Below are 6,621 nucleotides of genomic sequence, written 5' to 3'. Positions count from 1 at the left end.
GAAAAAACACAATCACATTAACTTTGCTTTATACAACCACCTAGAAACTATGAAACAGTATCACATTGTGCAGTATTATTTTTTTTTTTTAAAACCTACTTATCAAGAAGGGAATTCCACACTTCAAAAATTATATCCATTTGGGGAGGGAGGAGGAGACAGCTAATAGCGCAGTCACAGATACATCATGAGTCCAAGCAAGCGGCAATTCTTTGTCCTCACCTTTTCCACTGAGCCAAAACCGAAGAGTGGAGAAGGGGAAAGCAAAAGAGAAAGGAGGGGGGGAAGAAAGAAAGCACCCACAGAGGACTAATCACACTCCATAATTACTTTTGACATCTACAGGGCTTCATAGAAAGATCATTTAGACCAACACAGCGGGGAGGGGGAGAGGAAGGCGGCAGCAGGACCCAGGGGGAACTTTGGCATTTCCACCCCGGGCCTCTTCCAAGCGCCGATCCTTCACCACGAGGACCTGCGGGATGGAGAGGTCATCGCAAGTTCTACCAGGATGCCCAATTTCTCCTCTGGAGTGAAGAGTTTGCAATTTGGTTTACAGAGCTCGAGGGACTGTCAGGCCACAGGGCCCCTCGCCCGCTTTGCCAGGGCTGTGCCAAGGCCAGGGCCAGGGCTGGGGTGTCAGCACTGGGGTGCTCCCTGCACTGTGTCCCTTTCCCGGGGTGTCACAGCAGGGACTGAAGCCCCCAGGGATGGTGACACACCAGTTTAGCCCATGGTGGCAGCAGGGGACACTGCCCCAAGGTGCAGAGTTTGGGGTTGGGGTGATGTGAAGGAGACAAGGTTTGATGAGGTGACAGCCACCGAGCCCAGCCGTGACTGCTGCAGAGGTACCGTAGGGATTTCCCACTCTTCCCCCAGGAGCCCCAGCCCCTCTTTTCCAAGGAGACAAAACAATCTGATTGCCTTCTGGAATAAAAAAGTAAATTTAAAAAAAAAATTAAAAATGTTTTAAGGCAGAAGATCACCTTCCCCCTGCGAGTGCAAAGCAGAAGGGCGGAGGAGAGGAGGGAGGATGTGGAGCTGGGATGCAGCATGTGAGCAAAGTGGCTTTTGTGTCCCCAGCTCACCAAGCCATGTGCCAGCCCCAGGACGCTTCCCAGCACACAGCAGGACACTGGGGACAAGAGCAGAGCATGGCAGTGTCCCTGCAGGACCAGGCCAAATCCGCTCGGCCGTTCAAAACACAGCAAAGGCTTCACACTGTCTGCACTGCTCGTGGGAAGTGAAATCCCCAGGGATTGTTATCTCCTGGAACAGGAACATGAGGAACATGAGGAACATGAGGAACATGCCTTCCCTCCCTGTCTGCCACACTGGCCTTGCAGTAGAACGCCAGCACGCAGGCAGAACAAGCAGCACAAGCGTTTTTAGGGAAGAACGAGCAGCAGGATCCAGCTCTGCTGAGATTTCCACCAGAGATCCCTCCCATCCCAAGATGTTCATGCTGAAGGCTGCTGCCAGTTGACCCCTTTCACTGGAATCAGACAAAAAGCAAAGACACTGAGAGAATGAGGAGGGCCAGGAGCAGGGTTGGGAAAGGTGTAGGATGAACAGCAGCTGACTTTGGGAATGCACCTGGATGAGAGAGGTAGGAGCTTGCTGGATACATACAGGCTGCAGCCAGGAGTGCTGCAAATTCATTTCTTTTAAAATGTGGTGGGACAGCATCGGTTCTCATTGGAGAAGCTCCCACTCCTGCTTGCCGAGTCCAAAGATGCCAATCCTGCCCTGCTGGGACACACCCATGCCATGAATCCTGTCCCAGTCCTGTCAGGAGCACACCCATGGCACATGGCACTGCCCTGCCCAGGCACAGGGAGCCGGTGTTTCTGGTGACACCATCCCAAAGCCACACGGGGAACCCCAGCCAGCAAATCAATTCTGGATGCTGCGACACCTCAGCCCCTGCAACCCCAAAATCCCCAGAGGAGCGGCAGGATGGAAAGCAGGAGGGAATCAGCATGGAGAAGTGAGTTCAAGGGAATCTCCAGAAGTCATAAACGCCACAGTGCAGCATCTCCTCTCCTTAGACCCATCCTAATGGGTTTCACCAGACCAAAGCAGCTCCACACCATCCTCAGAGCTGTACAACTCAACCTCCTGAATCACGAGGCACAGCCCAACACCTGAAAGCCAGAGCTTGAAGACCTTCCTCAGATTCCACTTCCCATCCAGCTGCATCCCAACAACTGAAGCAGTGGATAAAACCCTCACCCTCAGCTCCTTTTAACGCTGCTCTCCCTGCAGGAGTGTTTTCAAGCACCCATGAGCAAAGCCCAGCTCAGGAAATGTCCCCACTCCCCTCGCTCCTGCTGCTCCCAAGGAGTGCCAGAGCTATTTTCTCTCACCATCTGTTCTGCTTCATTAGGTCTCCCTTTATTGGCCAGATGTTCTCGTAGATGTGGAGCCATCCCGGCTTTAGTGCTCGCTGCTCTCAGGAGGAATCTGCACGCCTGATTTCTCAGAAATCTCTGGGAGGGAGGGAACAGGCAGGGCTGGGAGCTAGGAGCCTTTAAAAGCCACACTTCTGGGAATTCAGGCTGCTTTCCCCCAAGACAGCATCTCCACTGCCAAAAGGGACCATGTTTTATTTTAGGAGATAATGTTTGCTCATCCTAGTGCACCACCTCCTTTTTTTTTCCCCCCCCCTTACTTCTCCTGCCAGTAAAGACAGAAAAAGGGAAGAGAAAGAGCAGAGCAAGGAGCAGAGCAGATGGACACACCAAATTCTTGCTTCCCATAAGGATTTGGGTTAACTACAGAATAAGAATTTAATCACTTGCAACCCGACCCTCCCCACCAGGTTGGGAAGCAGAGGGTCGGAGGGTGCAGCAGCAGGATGGACAGATGGACACACAGCCATGCCCTGCCCTCCCCAGCCCAGCTGAGGAAGGCAGGGTGCTCCCAGGGGACTGCAATCACTTCCAAAGCACAGAACCATGGAATGGTTTGGGTTGGAAGCGACCTTAAGGACCATACAGTTCCAATTCCCTGTCCTGCACGGACACCCTCCACTGGACCACATTGCTCATGATGTCTCTCTGTATTTTTAATTTCCCTCTGAAAGGAACATAATTACCAATTAAGCTCAGATTTTTTGTATAAAAAAACCCACTTGCTTAAGTAACACCCAGCGCTGTTACTTGATTTGAATGAATCCAAATAATTTTGTCTGCCTCCCTCCCAGTGCAGCTGCTCTCCCCTCACCTCCCCAGGCAGGGCTGGCTCCATTCCCCACTGCTGCAAATACCTTCACATGGTTTGGACATGGCACCAATGTAAATTAAGAACCTGAAATATTTTAATATTTAAGGGGTTTGATATCCCAGACTCCACTTCCATGTGAATGGGAATGACCAAGGGGAGGTAAAGGCAGGAATCCAGGGGAGATGGACAGCACAGCCCCAGCTCATCCAGCTCTGCTCCCACCAGAGCAGCACCACAATGGGGTTTTAATCTATTTCCAATTAAATGAAGAGAACCAAGTTTCCTTCTCCAGTTCCTCTGGGCAAGAGGCACAGCAGGCAAACTGAGGAAATGGAACACACCAGCCATGGGAGACACTGTGCTGGTTAAGGGGAACAACCACCAAACAGCAACAGAGGGGAGAATCCTGCAATTCCATCACCCAAACCGTCACCAGCCAGATGAGGATCCTCCCTCAGGAGTTTCACCCTTCCCTTGCAGACCCAGGGAGAACAGGGCGAGCCAAGGGAAGGACTCTGAGGCCATCCAAGTCACATCTCTCATCCAACACAATTTGCTCAGCTGTCCATTACCCAAATCTGCTCAAGCATCCCACTTCCCAAACTGGGGGAATGGGATGAGTCAAGGGGCAGATCACCAGGACAGTGCCCAACAGAGGCTTTTTGCTCAACCAGAAGCCACAGAAGAGCTGTTTTCCATCTCACCTTCCCCATCGTGTGGGCACACCACAGATCTTTCCATGCTCCCTGGAACAAAGCACCACTCCTAAGCCCCAGCCTGATGAACCCCCTGTCCCATGAGAACTGTCACCTCCTCGCCATGTCCCCTTGTCACTTTGCTGGGCTGCTGGAGAACTCCTGAAAAACTCCCTGCTCGGGCTGAGATGCCCTCAGGACACATCTAAGGCTTGGAAAAGTACTTTTTGATCTGGTGAATGAAGTTCCAAAGCCTTTGTTCACCCAGTGTTTTGTGCTGTTGGTGGGAACCAACTCTCCTTTCCTTAGGATCATCTCAGGATCATCTGCACTACCTTCACACATGGAGGAGTTGGCTTTGAACCGGCACGAGCGACATGCCCAGAAGCAGTAGCAGCAACTAAAAAAATATCAGAAAGAGAAACTTTGGTTTAAAATAAAATTGAAAAGAAATAAAAGAGAGAGAAGGTACACACAGGTGCAAGTTGTCTCACGAGAGGGGTTTTTTGCAGGGGCATCACCCCACAACCCTGGAGATGGAGATCTACATTCCCCACTTTGTTTTACCGTTACAACCTTCAATTGCACAGGACTCAAAATCACTCTCATATGGTTGTTAAGTTTCATAAATAATGTGAAAACTATATGCAACAGATACATCATATTTCCAAAAAATTATAAGAAAAGTTACATCAAATTAAAAAGTAGCTTCATGAATGAAGATACTGCTCTAAGTGCACTTTCCCTGCAAGTGCAGCCAGTGCCTCAGCGCTGGATATGAAGGAAAAAAATAAAAAAAACAACTGAAAAAACAAAAAAAACGACCAAAAAAAAATTAATCAGATTTAAAAAGTCCGGTTTCAACCAGTTAAAACCGGGCCAAGCAGAAACCGAGTGTGCTCTCGGCACTGTCCCATGAGGGAGTCCCTATGATGCTTCGTTATCCAGATAAGGTTTGTATGTCCTTGTTGAGACTGTAAACAATCCTTCTTTCCTGAACTGTCCTCTTTATTGGCAAAACAAAGTAAAATATTTTATTTTTGTTTGTTTGTTTGTTTAAAATAGAACATTAAAATTAACCCAGAAGAAAAGAAATGAAACACAGTGAGCTTGTTGGAGTCCATAGGATCTGGTCTGGAAGAGCTCGGAAAACGTGTTCAGTGTTTTCTCCTGTTTTCAGCTGGATCTGTACCAGAGCTCGGGTTACTTGGGGAAGAGGGAAACAGAACGAGAAAACAAAGGATGTGGAATAAGAGAACGTGGCCATCTCACGTGTTCACTTCGTTTGCTAGGTCCTCTATCAATACCTTTGTGTCAGAAGCCTTGGACCTGGAAGAAAACAAAACACAAAACACTCACTGGGGAGAAGGAATTCCTGGAATGACGCGCAGACAGCAAACCCACAGTGCACTTGGGGGAACAAAAAAAAGGGAAAAAAAATGTCTTTCTTATGGAGAGGGGGAATAAACAATCCACTGGGGCTGTTCCACACCCTCCCACTCTCCCTGGGAATAGCAGAGCCTTGTAAAGATGTCCCAGCTGTCCCTCAGCATCCTGCTCCTGTGGCACTGCCCTCTGCCCCGTGGCCAGTGTCACCTGCCAGGCTGGGACGTGGCTGGGGACACTGCACTGCTGGGTGTGGATCCCCACAGAACTCCACAAAACCCTTGCAGGATCCAGGAGTGTTCCTGCTCCTTCTCCCGCTGGGCTGCAGTGAGGAACAGGAAGTTCTGTAGGGATATGCCTGGCACATCTCCACTCACTGCACATCTGAGGGGTAAGTGGGCATGGCTGGAGGGAATTCCAGCAGGCTTTGGCCCACATTCCTTTTGCATAACATTTTTTAGTCTCTAGCAGCCACCCCAAGGCTGTTGGTATTGGTCCCATCTGTGCAGGGATAAGAGCCAAGCAGAGCCCTGAGGCCAGAGCACACCCTCCTCCTCCTCCTTCTCTTCCCACCCCTCCCATGCAGTGCTGCAGGGATTGCACAACTCTCCTGACCCGCTGTGCCTCAGCATCCCTGAGGAGCCTGGGCTTGTTCCCTGGCCAAAGGGCAGGAGGGACACAGGCACTGCAGGGAAAACACACACTGGACAGGTTCAGGGGCTGGGGTGCAAGGCTGGGAAACATTTGGGGTGTGAGAATGACGGGTGGGAAGAAAAAAAATGGAGGGGTTGGATTTGAGGATTTGGATTTGAGATCTTATGTATGAACTTTAACCAAAGAAAAACTGGAATCATACAGAATCATAGAAAGGTTTGGGTGGGAGGGACCTTAAAGATCATCTGGTTCCAACCCTCCTGCCAGAGGCAGGGATGCCACTCACTAAATCATACTGCTCAGGGCCAAATCCAGCCTGGCCTTGGACACTTCCAGGGATGGGGCAGCCACAGCTTCTCTGGGCAGCCTGTGCCAGGGCCTCACCATACTCACAGAGAAGAATTCCTTCTTAATATCTGATCTAACCCTGCCCTCTGTCAGTTTAAAGCCATTGTCCCTTCTCTCATTAGGAGGTATAAAGAGTCCCTCTCCCCCTTTTTTGTAAGTCCCCAAAATGTCAGCTTGAGGAGAACCTCTCTTCCAGTTTGCATTTATAACCTCTGGCAGGCTGTTTCTGCAGGAGGGGAGCCTTGTAAAAAGGCAACTCCCTTTTCTGATGGTTTGCCAGAACCCCAGTATGGGATTAATCCCATATTAA

The sequence above is a fragment of the Poecile atricapillus genome, chromosome 7 (assembly GCF_030490865.1).
Source record: "Poecile atricapillus isolate bPoeAtr1 chromosome 7, bPoeAtr1.hap1, whole genome shotgun sequence".
In the NCBI taxonomy this organism is placed as follows: Eukaryota; Metazoa; Chordata; class Aves; order Passeriformes; family Paridae; genus Poecile; species Poecile atricapillus.
Note: the sequence above shows the minus strand (reverse complement) of the source record.